Source organism: Pleurodeles waltl, chromosome 3_1 (assembly GCF_031143425.1).
Source record: "Pleurodeles waltl isolate 20211129_DDA chromosome 3_1, aPleWal1.hap1.20221129, whole genome shotgun sequence".
Classification (NCBI taxonomy): Eukaryota; Metazoa; Chordata; class Amphibia; order Caudata; family Salamandridae; genus Pleurodeles; species Pleurodeles waltl.
This window is the reverse complement of record NC_090440.1, coordinates 182,147,993-182,165,143: the sequence shown is the minus strand read 5'-3', so window position 1 is coordinate 182,165,143 and position 17,151 is coordinate 182,147,993. Positions and strand designations below refer to the sequence as shown.

Genomic DNA, 17,151 nt, shown 5'->3' with positions numbered 1-17,151 from the left:
ATGTTTTCTTGAGCTTCAAGTACCTAATGGCAGAAGGCATTAGTATAGGTTCACTTGGCAATTATACAGGATTAGTCAGGACTTATGAGGGCAGACACATGAACGGGTAAGAAAAGCTTATGGTAGGGTGGAAGGTGTGCTTTCCCAGGGATTTTGCACAGGTAGAAGGCAAACAGTACAGGTAGTTCAGATGCACATCATCTACAGCTATGGATTCATACCCATTGGTTCCACCCTGGCACTGAAGGTCAATGACACGTATGGGTCAGTGTTTGACCTGCTTGCCATGTTCATCCTCTGTCAGAACTTAATAGATGTTCAATTTTCTATATGATAAATGCATTGCACATAACGGTGGCTGGGACATATGCTACATTCTCACAGACTACCCTGTGTGCCAAACACTACCCTTCATAGTTTATGACATTCTCTTTGGGGAACTTCGCAAAAATTCCCCAGCATGTCTATCTTAGGTTCAAAGGTAGATATGCTTGCTCAGTTTGAGGCATACCTGAAACACCCAACTTGCATCCACAAACTGGAAGAAGTTGGATTTAGCACAGTGAGTGCGCTAAAGGGGGATGAAAAACATGTCTTCCTGAGTCTCATGTTGCTGCCATGGGAGCCATTAGTTAAAATTCCTCATGCATGCCTTCGGTAATGTTCAGGAAGAAGGAGGCCGTTACTGGACAGGTGGTAAAATGTAGTCAAACGTATTCCATGCTGTGGTGTATGAATGTGATGGGCCCTTGTCTGGCAGCAGTAAGTTGATGCGAGTGCAGTGATTGGTTGGAATATGCCCGTGGCCAGCGGTATGAAAGTGTTGTGCGTGAATGGACCATAAAGCGGCTGGTGCCGTGAATTGACTTTACAGCTCACCTTCAGAAGGCTTGGGTTTAATATTCAGGTACTTTGATAAATATTCATGCTTTGAAACCATCATTCCTGGAAGTAATAAAACCAGCCACTGTGAGTGGTGGATTAACTTTAACAAACTAGTACCAGGGAAGTCCAAGGGTGAAGGACTTGCATGGCTCTCACCAGTTTTCCGTCGCTTGAAATCACAAACTTTGCTTAAAAACACATTTTCCTGGCATTTCCATGAGGGAAAGTCCTCAAATCTGCAGGCAGCAACAAATTTTCAACCACCCAGCGTTCCCCTAAGTCTCCAGAAAAAAACGTTGCCTTACTTGTGTGGGTGGGCAAGTGACCGCGACAGGGAAGTGCCCAAAACATATTGTGGAGACATCAAAATTACCTATCACAAAACAGCCTGGTTTTGTAAGATGGTCACCTATGTATTTGATCCGGGGCTCGGCGGCCATATAGGGAAACCTACCAAAGCCAGACATTTCTGAAAACTAGACACCCGGGGCAGTCTACAGAGGTGTGATGGGTGTTGATTCCACAAAGTTTTCTTACCCAGAATACCCTGCAAAGGTGAAACGTTGAATAAACACTATTTTTCCTTGCTTTTCCATCACAAACTACAAGAATGTTCAGGGATCCACAAAATTTCCATCACCTGTCCTGATATAAACAACCCCACTTGTGTGTCTGTGCCTAGTGCTTGTGTCAGGAATGGATCACTCCAGGGTCAATAGTAGCCCTCATTCAAGGACCACCATTGACCCTGGTGTGATCCATTCCTGTCACGGGCAATAGGTCCAGGCACACCAGTGGGGTAGCGTTTTTAATGAGGATAAGTTGGGGAACACTAGGTGGTAAGATGTTTGTTGGATAGTTACATTTCTAGCAAAATAATCTCTTACAAGAAATGATATACACATAATTGCATTGAAGATCATTTTCCCACAATTCATAAATATAACTTGTTGCTGATCACCTGTGAAAATTACAAACCCCTTCTATGCCTTCCTCGTGTAGTTTACTACACAGAAATGCAGGCACAAATGTTTTTAATTCAATGTTTCACCTTTGCAGGGTATTCTGGGTAAAAAAATTAAAAAAAACTTTTGGGAATCCACAACTCCGTGGACTCCCCTGGGAGTCTATTATTATTATTTTTTTTTTTAGAAAGGTCTAGGTTTGGTAGGTTTCCCTAAATGGTTCCATATTCCAGAACTAAATAGTACACTCAACTCCGTTATCTCCACAGTACATTTTGGGCACTTCTCTGTTGTAGACACTTGCCCTACCCACACAAGTGAGATAACATTTTTAATCAGGAGACTTTGGGAATGCTGGGTGGAAGGAAGTCTGTGGCTCCCCTCAGATTCCAGAACTTTGCATTGCTGAAATGTGAGGAATGTTTTTTTTTTTTTTTTAAAGACAAATTTTGAGATTTGCAAAGGATTGTGGGTGACAGAGCATGGTGAGAGCCCCACAAGTCATCCCATTCTGGATTCCCCTTTGTATCTACATTTCAGAGTTGTATAGGTTTGCTAGGTTTCCCAGGGTGCTGGCTGATCTAGAGCCCAAAATCCATAGTGAGGAACTTAGCAAAGAACACCTCAGTTTTCATTGGAAAAATGTGATGTGTTCACATTGTGTTTTGGGGCGTTTCTTGTCGCGGGCACTAGGCCTACCCACACAAGTGAGGTATCATTTTTATCAGGGGACTGGGGACAATGCTGAACCGAAGGAAGTTTGTGGCTCCACTCAGATTCCTCAACTTTGTATCTCTGAAATGTGAGGGAAAGGTGTTTTTTAGCCAAATTTTGAGGTTTGCAAAGGATTCTGGATGACGGAATCTGGTGAAAGCCCCAGAAAACATCCCATTCTGGATTCCCCCAGTTGTCTAGTTTTCAAAAATGTATAGGTGCACTAGGTTTCCATAGGTGCCGGCTGAGCTAGTGCCCAAAATCCACAGCTAGGCACTTTGCAAAAAAAGCGTCAATTTTCACTATAAAAATGTGCTGTGTCCACGTTGTGTTTTGGGGTGTTTCCTGTCACGGGCATTAGGCTTACCCACACAAGTGAGGTACAATTTTTATCAGGAGACTTGGAGAAACAAGGAATGGAAGAACAAGTTTTACTGCCAATTGTCTTTCTCTACATTTGTGCCTTCCAAAGGTAAGGCCGTGTGTAAGAAAGAAGTCATTTTGAGACATGCCCTGTAATCCACATGCAAGTATGGGTATCCCGAATTCAGAGATGTGCCAATAACCACTGCTTCAAAACTCCATATCTTGTACTCATTTCAGAAATACATAGGTTCCCTTGATATCGATTGCTCACTCTTTATATTTTACCAAATGAATTGCTGTATACCCGGTATATAATGAAAACCTGTGCAAGGTTCTGTTCATTTTTTGGTTCTCGGTACCTTGGGTTCTTGATGAACCTACAAGCCCAATATATCCCTGCTACTGGAAGGGTTCAGGAGATGTAATGGTATATTGCTTTCAAAAATCTGCCAAAGCTGGAAAACGTGATTGTATTAAAATATCTGTTTCCATTACACTTCAGACTCACTAACAAGACTGTCACATAAATCCTCTCACTTTTAAGTCAGAGAAAAAGAAAGTGAAGAACAAGTTCTCTCAGAAGATGGAGCCAGACATTTGATCTCAGTCTATGAATGCACAGCAAATGTAACAAGCTAAGAACAAGATTTAAAGGTCTATTTACAGAAATGGAACCCTCTGAAGGATACTGTAAAAGGGATTTGGGAAAGGAAAAGGACAAACTCAAGCTAGACAGCCTAAAACACAAAGTCAGCAAATATAAAGCAATAAATTGTGAGTTACAAGCCAGAGGTAAGTGACGGGTGGAATCCATTCCCAGGAAAGTTTTTCAAATGTCCCCAAAATGTTGTTAGCAAACCAGACAGCTGAGCTGTATGGTAGGCTTCGACCTAATAAAAAAGCTGGAGGGATATCCATTAACTTTACATGGCCAGAGACTAAATGAATTTCCTACTCCCTGTGCACCAGTTTAGTTTTGAGTTTAATCATCCTGAAAGACCTGATAGGAAACTACCATGGCGTTGATCAGTACTGAATCATTTCTACAGTACCGTGCATTTCATTAGTATTCCTACAGGCCTACAATAAACAAATATGTCTCATTCAGAGAGGATTGCACTGCCAACAGTAATTCTCTATTAAACAAGCTCAATTCTGCATTAAATTTAGTAGGTGCGCTCATAAAAAAGCATTTCCGTGTATACTAGCTATCTATACAGCACAGAGAAGCAAAAATGGTCCACCTGTCCTATTACATTACATTTTCCCACCATTATGTCAAAGCTAAACACCCAAGGCTTCCAATTCACTCTATGACACCTAGGTAAGTGGTGCTCTTTTCTCATGTTCTACAAACTAAAAGGAATGTGCATTGATTATCATGCGTTATGCAACATCTACTACAAACCTGCTTTAACTTATGTCCTAGCACTCAACTTAAGCCTACGCACAAACGAAGAATGAACAAGTAATTATCCGATAAAAACACTTCTAAGAACAAGGAGTGCATTTCCAAAATAAAACCAACTGGCTTCAATGACTATCCGCAGAAACAGAATGAAACAGGCATAGCTATACAACGAGAAATGACAAAACACACTTACTCAAGTGTCCATCCACAATCTAAACGCATTAGAACTTAAGAAAATCTGGGTATTTATTGCTTCCTTGACTCGGCTATAAGAGAGCGCTCTCATCTCGTCAGGGGTGCAAAACACTATACAAGTTCTACAATACACTAATACTTGAAGCAGAATGGACAGCCAAAGAAAACGACTACACTTAAGTTTAAGACAGATAAAATTAACTGTCGGAGACTGCTCTGCCCACTAATGATGCAGCGGTCACTTACTAGCTACTAGAACAGCAATAAAAAATAAGAATTTAGCAGCCAAGTTTTATAAGTATCAAATTCCAAACACGTGTTCAACACAGTGTCATGTCTTTGAAACCAAATGCCTAAGCGTGAATTGCCCCAGCAAGAATGAAGTATGGGGAGTGACACAGACAGCAGTTTAACAGGGCAGAATTACTCCAGTCCATCACCGCATGCTTCCCCCTCGAAACACAAGCAAGGACTCCTCTGCACGACGCTGACCACAGAGACCTATTTTAGATGATTTATTAGAGAAAAATCTCCTGTGTTCAATCGCCAAGGCAAAGCATTTAGGTAGCATGCAGACAGATAAAAAAAGATCAATTTTAAGTTATTTTCATGCTCACTCTAAAGAATTTAAGTTTGTGAAATCGCAGTGCAATATTTAAGACAGGGTAACACTTAACACATTACTAAAACACTTTTCATTCTTGCCTACTTTGGAGCAATTATATTAAGATATTAACACTACATTCATAGTTTTTGTATAATCGCACATCACCACCTATCTATTGAAAAGAGCATAATTATTCCACCTGTTATACAAAGCTTCCTGGGCCTAGAAACGAACCTAATAAGACAAATCCGCAGCGCACTAACACCAAAAAGACAACTCAGACTGACTAAACCCTCACTACACTACTACAAAAGACCAACAAAATAATACACACACTTCACTAACAGGCTCCTGGAATTCACAAAACCGCACTTGAGAATGCAACGGGAGTATCTCAAACTCAGGGAAAAAAATCCCTTTCTCGTTAAGACAGGCTTCGCCTGGACACAGTACTACTTTGTCGTAACAGATCGTCGATTTATATAGAAAGCGGAATTAAACTCAAAAACTCCACAAGGTGATCAGACTTTCAAATAAGTCCTACGCAGATCATATTAAATGGAAACATTGTGCCGTATTAAGTCCTTCTGATGCACATAATAGCTCTCAGCTGATCAGAAGTACACAGAACACTGTAATAAACTAAGATAAAACGTGACCAAGTAGCCAAACGTAATGGGAAATTTCTGTCGAACATTTTCTTAAGACACACCTCAGTCACCTGGGACCATCTGCACTGTAATGCACAAATGAAATCTGCACCATGAATTATCCTCAGGGACACGATGCTGAAACTCCCCGCTCCTCCCCCAAACAAATATTGGCCTGTTTCTACAAAAATGTACTATTGTCTGTCAGTTGTGAGGGAGCCGGGGACAATCCTAGAGCATAGAGAATAAACCGGCTTCCTCTTCTCCACATCAGAGATATTTGGCCCGCGCAGCCGGGAACATGCGATTCATTCCCTTGTGGGTATGTATCCTATGGAAATAATAGTATTGGGCGAGTCGAAATCTAGAGTTCTGGAAACTTTCGAAGTACATCTCAGCACCATATCCCACTCGACTTCACTCAAATTAATGCCCAGGTCTACAAACCATTTGTCTACCAGATCTTCCTTCGTGCTTTTTAGCAGCGAGAGATACAAGACGGTCGGGGCCCTTGTCCTGCTGCCTAACACACGTATTTCTGACAAACAACTATGTATGGGGGATTTCAGTGTACCTTGTTTCCCCACTTTCACAGTGTTGCTAATAATGTTACAGAAAGTTGCCACAGGGAGTGTTGTATTGTTCCTGAAAGTCACTCGAACTCCGCGCGGCTCCTATTTCTTGCCCCGCTGTAACAAGCCCACGTGCTTCCCAGTTCACCCCACCTCCCACTGAGGGGACCCCCTGACAAAGATTTTGTGGGGATTTCTTGGGTATGTGGGAGCCGCATGAGCGTTCTCTGAAACTACCTTCCCAGGCATATCGAAAGGTTCTCATCAATATATCCTCACCTTTTAACTACTCTTTCCTGTATGGATCAGGGACAACTAAGTCAATATCGGCATATGTGGAGTATCCGCCTCCCCAGTAGCCACGATGCACCAGAAGGCAGCCCTCTACTGAAATTGGACGGACAGACAGACAAATGTTAGAGCTCGAAAACCCGGGTTGCTGATCTGCCCTGATCCACCCGAAATCATGCTTCGTCTATTACTGTGCCAGAACAAATCTGCGAGCTTTCTATCCATTTCAGGAAATACTCGCACAAGTATCTGTATGGGTAGAAAAGCACAGGCATCTGTATGGGTAAAGATGAAAAAAAATATAACGGCCTAAGTAGGAGGACCATTGTAGCGAGAGCTATCTTCCCCGTCACAGAAATATGTAGTGTGTGCCAGAACTTGACAAACTGACACAGCAACACGAATGCTGTTACAATGTTCCTCCCCAAAGCACATTTTCTTTCCTAAAGATACATACTCGGGGGTATTTCATGGCGGTTAGTCCGAGTGTATTTCATGCCCTACTTCCTGGGAATATTCGCTCCCTTGTTTCTCCTGTATTAAGTAACCAAGTGATTCACCCAAGTTCACCTTCAATCCTGAAAGGGTGCCCCTCGAGAATAGCTGATTTAAAGCCATGACGTACTGCCATTAGAGACTAGAGTACTGATCTCTTTTGCTGGCTAAATCTCGTCCGCGTGATACAGGGAGCCTCCTCTGTTCTTTCTTGGCATTACAAAACTGACAAAAGTATGACCAACTGATCCTGAAAATGATAGGAATGGAGATTCAACTTTCTCATTCTCCAATCACCCACCATACAATACGATAATAAAGACATTACGTGAAGCTGGTTGTTACCAGAAAGGCCTGAGAACATGAACACTACTTAATTTCAATGTAAATGCCCAGTTTACTATACGTTGCTCATATGCACCAAGAGGTTTGCGGTTGTCCGATATTACTGTTTTGTTGTGTTACTTCTTTCTTCGAACTGTGAACAATAAAATGCAGATTAAAATCTGTGAGAAACAAAAGTCCCAAAACCGCAGTGTGCCGAATTCCACCAGTGCCGTGGAAGTAAATTCTCGCTTTACCCCATAAAGACAGTAAAAGTCTGCATAGGGTGGTGTTATATACACACACACAGACAAAAAGTACTGTCCATAGGGTGGTGTTATACACAGACGGACAGAAAGTACTGTCCATAGGGTGGTGTGTGTGTATATATACACACACACAGAAAAAGTATTGTCCTTGCCGGAGGGGACAAGTCTGCCTGATGCCCCTCCCTGCAGTATAGGATTCAGAAATGAGCCCACCTTTTCTGACTCTAGTTTTAGGAATACTGTACAATAATTTAAACCAGTTTAAGAAACCAGATCCCGGTCCCATACTAGCCAGGACCGTATGTCCCACCGCAAAGAATCAATGTCATTTCAATATCAATTGACAAAACCAATGTCTTAGGATGTTCCTGTGGGCGGGCTATTCAGCCCCTGCATCAGTTTTCTACTGCTGGCCATAGTATTTTGCTTGGGAATAAACAATTTTTGATCTGGGAGAATTAAGTCCTCTACTATGGGAAGGAGTCAATTAGCCAATATATTTCTCAGGATTTTACTAAAAGGAAGTACATGATAATGGCAATGCTGTTCCTATCTTCGGAAATTCTGATGATTTTACCATTTTGGTACACAAAGGTAAGCATCTTTCAGATCCAGGGTGATTTGAATATCTTCTGGACGACTAACGGAGCTCTAGATTGCGGTATTGTCATCTTGAATGTAATTTTTTTTTTTTTTAAGTTCTTATCTAGTTACAACCTGCTACACCATGATTATCAGATGTCACTTGGAGCCGGAACACACTGACCCATGTCACCCCTATCATATGTAACATGACAGACAACTAGGATTACCAACACCCTGTTCACAACTGAAATGACCTTTTACCAGGTTCAGGAGCACAGCATTACAAACCTACTTCGGTGTCCAACAGAAATGCAAATAGGAAGAATGAGTCGTCACAAGCAAGGTTAAATCCAGGAAGCAAGGCTACTGAACATGGGCAATAAAAATACTTTATCAAAAAGCTTTGTATGGTCTGTTCTTGAGGGACGACTCACCAAAACAGTGGTTACCAACCTGTGGTCCGGGAACCTCTGGGGGTCCGCGACTGCTTAGAAAATTAAATAATATCAACAGATTAGATCCCTAGCTTTCAGTAATGATTCAGTTGGAGGGGGGGGGGGGGGCTGTACCCCGGATTCCATAATGATTCAGTGGGGGTCCCCGGGTTCCAGTAATGACAAAGTGGGGGTCCAGAGAAGGCAAAAGTTTGGGAACCACTGCACTAAAAGATAAAGACTGCAATGAAGAAAAAGAGGACAGTGTAAATGGTTATAGGCGGTAAATGCAGAAATGATGACAACAGAAAACAGAAGCTTCTTCGCCCATTTCCAAAAGTAACAAACTGGAGATAATGATCTCCAAGGTACCTAGTACACTCAATCCAAATAAAAGCAGCTCTTGCTCCTTCTGTCTCTTTTCTACATATAGAGCCCACACATAGGTATGCCTACCAGACCTTCTAGCCCCGCTTCTATTGTATTCCACTTATCTCTAAGCCCACCTACAAAGCAGTCTCATCTGGCAAACCAGAGGGCATTCTTGGTGATCCTACCGCTGGGCAGATGAACAGGGTACTGTGCGTTTATTTAATAGGCAATCTTATTTTCTATTTCATCATTAACACTGTTTATACAAATCACATCTCATACATATTCCCGTACGTGTCTTTATACTTCCCTCTCCTCCTTAACTATAGCTACATCCCATTCCTCTGCAGCCTACTGTGAATTCAATTCTCAACTTCCCTTTGTGTCCCACACGTATTCTAAAAAGAAATCCTTGAAATATTAAAACACCTAAGGGCCTTACACAGTAATGGGATGCATCACTTCTCTAAGGAAATTTAAGCATACCTTAATATGAACAAGGTGTGCTGCTTTCTTGTGTCTACTTTCAAGACTGAATGGCAATCCCCTACAAAAGATTTTCTCTAGACCCTGCACAACCACACACCAGTGCTTGGCTGCCCCGTTGAAGGTCTGTAGCGGTTTCAAAACGCAATTATTCCGATTTCCCTGTTGCACATCATATCTGCAAAAGGTGCTCCTCTCGCCTGCCGCACCCAATTATGGTTTTTCATATCATCTCTTGGTTTCTCATATTTGTACCATTTCTCTCCTCGATTGTTATCTGTACCCAAATACCAATTCGATCACAACTCACTATCACCTTTTCTGTAGTCTTCCCTTGTATCTAAAGCACCATACCCTTTATTTGTATTCCTCCATCAGCTTATGCAACTATCTACATACGTTCAACTCAAGCTTTCATATTACTCCGCGCATTTGATACCAGGAGTCCCCATCTCCAACCTTTTCTGTAAGAAGAGTTGCTTATGTTCAATGAAAATGACCCTAAGGTACTAATAACAGCGTTGTAATAGTGACCACATGAGACAAAATTATATCAGAGAACACCATATGCAAGTGATCACCTCGGTACATCAGGCATGCCTGTACATGGGTAATACATAACCTGTCATAGTTTTAATGCCCCTGGCATCAAGGTAATAATGTTAGCAATAAGTATTGGCAACACTGCATTATTTATTATTGAAATAGTGGCTTCAAATATATTTTGAATATTCAATCACTTTTCTCCAAACATCAGCTTAGGAGTTCTGAAAGTACACACGTTTTTGTCTCAAATACAGGCTTTACAAAGGTAATATATACATATTAATTCAACCAAGCAAAAACTTCTAATTTATTAGGCCTGGCTGCACCTAGAAGGGCTATTTTTAGCTTCCCGGAGAACTACCAGTAGTTTCCGAGGAACTCCCTCGTTGGAGAAGCCTGGTTTATACCGTCCATATCCAACACCATTTTCTCTCCCAAGCTCCTCCTTCTAAAACAAGTATTGCATCACGTTTATACTATAAATGTATGTATTATTCTTAGGTGCTTTTATAGCACAAAATACAGTGGAAATAAACATTTCACAGGGAACTGTGAAATGTGGATTTTATGGTTAAAAGAGCCCTCAAACCACTCTGCAGATCTTTACAACCGTCAGAGATATTAGAATTAAAAAATAAAAATAAAAAAAAATAATTAAAAAAAAGGGTTACTTCATCCTAAAGCAAAAAAAATGCAAACTACGCAAGCATATCCTCTATATTTGAGCTCTAAACAGTCCTTGCAAAATGGGCAAATGGTATGTCAAATATAGTATAACTATACTGTAAATGCTGCCGCCACAAAATCGCATACATTAAATGGCCTTCATAATTTTTTAGCAACAATTTATGTAAGGTAAACAAAACCTAACATAATTTACGTTTTTGCACGCACTAAGTACTCTCTCTTTAAGATAAGTCCTATATCAGGTCCGACGCTGACAGCCTTGCTTTATAGCTGCCAGCACTTTGTAAGCTGCGATTTAAGTACATACTTTTAATAGGAAAGGGGCTACGTACAGAAGAATGAAAGTGACTCAGGATAGAAAAAAAAAAAAAAAACATAATAGCTGCAAGGTCCCTATGTAATTTCTGCATCAGTAGGCATCGACAGTTCAACTTCTTCAGGTACTATCGCTTTATCCCCCTAGAACGGACACACATCCCACCCCTGAGATTTCAGTGTTTTTATTTTCCCAATATACACTTCACTTTATGCACAGCCTCAAGCAGAGCCTCTCCCAGCCGTGATCTAAACCCCTCCCCCATCAAGTGCCCGCAGCTCCTCTCGCGAGCCCCACTCTCACCTTGATGCACAAAATATACCCGAAGAGTGTCGTGCTCCTCCAGAGGACCCCGGGAGGCAGAAAACCGCAGCCCCCTCAAGAGCCACCGCGCCCGGGTTCCCACCAGCTTTAGTCTGCGGAAGACATGGCAATGACGTCATAGAGGCGCTCCTTCCGCCGAGGACTATAGAGGCGACCAGCGAGACGTGTAGTATGGAAGAGCGTAGCGGCGGCCATTTCGAAGCTGTGCCGCATACGGTTTTCAGAAGGAGAGATACATAAGAGACAGACAAAATATGTTTAAAGCGTCCTAACGAAGAAACTGGAGTGGATTACTTTAGCAAGTCGGTTAAAACACGACTCATTAATTAAATTAAAATGAGACACGCAAACGTAGTTATTCTTTCAGATTTTTTACATTGTACGATAGATTGATTAGCGTGAAGTTATTTTAATGATACGTTATATGTTTCGTTACATATTGTATACTGTAATCTCACGCACTACCATTGATAATGGCCACCCTATGCAGGTTCGTACACTGAAAAACAGGAACTCAGCAACGTGTACAGGCGATTCCTTTGGCCCTGGGAGGCCAGAAAGCCATTTCGAAGCGCGCCTGTTTACTTTTCGTTAATGTTAATGACACTGCGCAGCCGCGGTGACCAGTAAGGTGCGCGCAGGCGCAAAACATCACCGTATTTTTGCTGGTTGTGTAACTTCAAATTGCATCATTATAGGGGATGGAAAATATAATTTTTCGCACCTGCAAAGTTTTACATTCTATCACTGACAGAAAGGCGAGAGTTATGCATTTTTTCTCCGAACTCCATGGTCAGCACCCATTAACAAACTTAAAAAAAAAAAAAAACAATATAACCATGAGGACTAGATGGGAAGGAAGGTAATCATAAGCAATGTTTTTAAAGCCACATCACCCTCCCCTTCCATTATTTGCTTTAGACTTCGGAGTGCAATTTTGTGTTTTGAGAGCACTTGAGAGTCCAAGGCTACATGAATCTACTTGGATTTGTAAATTTGGCGCAATAGTCCAGCTGTCGTTAGACCTTATGTGATAACAAATAAATACATCGAGTCTGTTTTTGTATTGCCTGTACGAACCTTTGTTGTTGATAGTCGCTATCTCTGAAATGTGCTGTTATTGATAGCATGTTTAGAACCTGAAATTGATGATGTTGTGGTCGCCCAAATGTACGCAGAGTTATCTGTAATTGTGGCTTGTTCAAAGGGTGCTAAGATGGTATCTAGCATGTGCCCTGCACAGTGATTTGAACTAGAAACGATTTGTTGTAGGTTGTAGGCTTTTAAGGTTGTCAAACCATACGTTAGGGGTTCCTAGAATGTTTAGGCCTGAGGGGGGCAAATATGTGATGGTTACTGTATCAAATAGGGTATCCTTAAAGTTGGCATTGCTGCATGGTGGTTTATATATTAAGAGGAAGGAATAAGTGATAGTTGAAGTGGGGTGACATCTTATCATGAAGGATTCACAGCCGTCCATGGTTAGGTTTTCAATCATTATTTGTAGTGTTTTATTATGGATAACTGCCAGGTCTCCTCCAATTTGCCAGTATGATTTTTGTTAATGATGTGAAAATAAGGCAGGATGGCTTTGTGGTATGTGGGTTTAGCATCATCGCTGAGCCAAGTTTCTGGAATGAAGATGATATCCAGTGTTTTTTCTAGAGTTAAAAAAATTTTGTTAAGGCGATTTTTGGTGTCCATGGGTCTTGTGTGGAAAAGTTGGCATTTTAGTTATTATGTTTCTTTCTTCACGTCCTGCACCATGTGTGTAGGTGGTGAGGCATAGGGCCTATTGATGTAGCTGGTTTGGGATGTATTGTGCTTGTGACCTTTGATGGTTGTGGAAGTAAGGTTGTTTAGTTAGAGGAGTGAGGACATTGAGATATGTTTGTGTGTGCGTGGGCTTTTTGTGTTGAGTCATGGTGTTGTAGCTGCTGTGTTGTCTGGTGATTTGTGTAGGGTGTGGGGGTTGTGGTAGGGAGGTATTGTCAGGGAACCTTGTGATCATACATTTGCTCCTTCCCATGATTTTTAGTTTACTTCTGGCAACCGACATTCTCTTTGTTGGTTATTTGAGTTATGGTGTTAAATTGTTGTATTTTTGTGATAGGTTGTGTGGTGTTGTAGTTGGTTTTGGTTTCGAAAAGTTCGTTGATTGATATGGAGATTTACTAGTGGTTAAAGTCACTAAATGTTTGAATATGAGACAAGTATAGTTAGTATAAGTAGTTTGTCTAGGGCTGTTTTTAATAGTTTCTATTGGCATTTTCATTTTAAATACATCTCCAATACAGTGTACCTGTTGTATCATTATAAAGCATGCATGTAGGGCAAGTGCCCAGAAGAGTTAGAGATAATACAACAATAGGTAATTATGCAATCAGTATAGGCTGGACGCCTGCAAGTTGACAAAAGCGAACACCCCAATAACAATCGCAGTGAAGATAGTTATTGCAAGTGCCTTAATATTGGAAATAAATGAGGCTCGCCAAGCAGGATCCTGTGTAGAAGTTCTTTATTTAGCCTCAAAAATAGGAGCCCACAAGCAACATGACAAGAGCACTGGTGAAACGGAGAAAACTGTCAAACCGATGTTGCACTTACATTTAAATTAGAATCGTGCCATTCAAAATACAACATGTTACATGCACGTGAGCCATTAGCTAAACTACCAAATATCAAACTGAAACTCACGAGTCTCTCATAAAAGGAAACATACGCTATTTGAAAATAAACAGAGCGTGCTGCTGCAGAGAACATAATGACGTAAACATGCAGCACACGTCACAGCGAGAGCCCGCGCCAAGCACAGTGCACAACAGCAGGAGCTCACGCTGTGACAGCTGAACCTAAATAAAAAGTAACACCTATACGACACTCCCCGCCCTTTGATACAAAAGAAAAAAAAAATATATATATAAATATATACATATACATATGGTAAAAAATGTATACAATTACTAAGAAGTCAGTGCAGGACTTATAACTTAAGGCATATAAGCTAAGAGACATAATAGTCCTGAAATTTGACAGGCATACCCGCATTGTGAGAATTTCGAATTTTCCCTGTTGAAGAAAGTTGCTCCCAATGTAATGATTGCCCAGAAGAGGCACTTTCCTCACCACATGGATCCACAACTTCTGAACCTTCTGACAATTGTGTTTCCAAGGTTGGCCTACTTATATCAACTTGAGAGAAATTCATAAGTTGTTGATCGCCCACGAAATTATATTCTTGATTTGTTGTTCCTGATCTGACTAACAATATTTTCTTTGCTTGCTCTTTTTAAATTTTAACAATGTCTCTCTTGCTCTACCAACCTTTGTTCCACAAAAGCACATAACCTTTAGAAATTTTCTCAACCTGTACAGGTAAGGAAAATTTAAAACTTCCCTTTTTAACCCTAGAAGGTACTCTCACTAAAACCCAATCGCCAACCTGAACATCAACTAATTTAACTCTGAATTTCTTGTCAAAAAGTTCTTTTGTTAGATTTTGCTTTTCAATCACTGAACTTTCAACTTTAGATAAATCCTCAAATTTGTCTTTGTTCAAATTTCTAATCCAATCAGGTAACATATAAAATCTGGGCAACCTTTTGCGTAATAACACAAAAGGACAAACACCAGTTGTACTGTGAGGAGTGGTTAAATATGACCACATTTTTTCTTTTAAAAACATCTTAACATCCTGACCCATCGCTAAAGCTGTTTGAACACCTTCCTTTAAGAGTTTGTTCATACGCTCCACTAAACCGTTTGATGAAGGGGAATAAAGAGCCACTTTATTATGCTTAATGTGACGCTGAGATAAAAACTCATACATTTTGTGTGGAGTGAAATGTGTACCATTATCTGTTACCATTTCATTTGGTGCACCTTCAATATTGAATATCTTCTGCAAAAATGTGATTACCGTGTCCGTATTCGGATTAGCAGCAAAATCAATATACACTGATTTAGAGAAATAATCAATTAAAACAATCATATACCTTTGACTAGATGGAAGCAACTCAAAAGGGCCTGCAATGTATATTGCCACTTTTTCCCATGCCATGTCAGGATAGGGAGTGCTATATAGAGGTGTCTCCTACAATTTCCAATGTTTATCTGAGACCAGACAAGTAGCACACGCACCAATATAAGTGGCACTTGGGATTCCATAGCTGGCCACCAATAAAATTGTTTGAGAGCTTTACAGGTGCTACTTATGCCCAAATGCCGTTTATGTGCTTCTTCAATTAGTAGCTCCCTTAAAGAACTTGGAGGGACACACAAATCACCACGCATTAAGACACCAGACATCAATGATAGTTCTTCAGACACTTGAATATAGGGACGTAATGACATCTCTACATTTCTTTCACGAGGCCATCCGTTCTTCATATAAGTTGTGACCTTAGAAAAAATAGGATCATTGTGAGAAGCTTCTATCCATTTTTCATGCGAAAGTGATCCAGTATTATGTAAAATGTCCTCTATAGATGCCACCAGGCATTCTTCTTAAGAATTTACTACAATTTCATCCAAAACTGGTAATCTTGACAAATAATCTGCTCTAATGTTCTTACCTCCAGGGATATATTTCAGAACAAAATCAAATTCATGCAACCTTGAAATCAATCTCACTAAACGTGATGACGCTTTCCCCGTTCCATTTCCATTTAAGAGATTAATTAACAGCTTGTGATCTGTAAACATGTCAAATTGAGTGCCCCAGATGTAATTTTTTAATATTTCCACTGCCCATGAACACGCTAGTGCTTCACGTTCAATTGTACTATAATGTGACTCGGCCAAATTCAGAGCACGTGAGGCAAAGGCAATGGTGTTTTCTTTGCCTTCAATCCGTTGTGATAGTACAGCTCCCAGACCCACTTGACTGGCATCCACAGTAATTATGCATTTCTTTCCAGAAACAAAAGGTGATAATGCTGGAGCTGATATAATCAATCTCTTGACATTCTGAAATGCTTCCTCAGCATCATCAGCCCAAATGTGTTAAGCGACTTTTTTTAACAAGTTTCTTAATGGCTGTACAATATATGCATATCCCTTAACAAAGCATGACTAATACTCACTTAAGCCTAGGAACGACCTCGGAGTATCCTTACCCCTGGGGGGCTTTGCATCCTGAATAGCTTTAATTAATGAATATTTGGGAGAGATACCATTTGGGGTGACCATGTGACCCAAATAATCAAAATTTTGCAAATTTATTTTGCATTTATCAGACCGCAGAGTAACTCCAAATTTCCTACATTTATCAAAAACCCTGGTTAAAATTCTATTGTGCTCATTCAAAGTTTCTGCAAAGATGAGTACATCATCTTGAAAAGCTTGAACTCCTTCTATGCCCTCCAATACTGTGTCCATCCACCTTTGGAAGACACTGGCAGCTGAAGCCAGGCCAAAAGGTAGCCTTGTAAACTTGAAAGTACCAAATGGTGTTATAAAAGTGGTGAGATTTTGTGACACCTGATCAAGCGGAATTTGATGATACGCTGATTTAAGATCTAATAGTGAAAAAAAACTTGCATGACAAATGTTAGCTAACAAGTCTTGCACCTTGGGCAATGGGTGACATTCAACAACAATGTTTTTATTTAATGTGCGACGGTCAGCACAGAGTCTTATGTCCCCATCCTTTTTCC

The 17,151-nt window shown here is 40.7% G+C and overlaps 1 protein-coding gene across 3 annotated transcripts in view; it reads right to left on the bottom strand.

Annotated features, from left to right (window-relative positions):
• Positions 1-11,623, bottom strand: part of CLK3 (CDC like kinase 3) — a 211,341-nt gene extending 199,718 nt beyond the window's left edge. For 2 of the 3 annotated variants that reach the window (XM_069222125.1, XM_069222126.1), the window contains exon 1: positions 11,474-11,623. The gene's annotated coding sequence lies outside the window, so the exon portion shown is untranslated. The remainder of the gene's footprint in view (positions 1-11,473) is intronic. The other variant, XM_069222127.1, reaches the window with a different exon arrangement.
• Between the last annotated feature and the right edge of the window lie 5,528 nt (positions 11,624-17,151).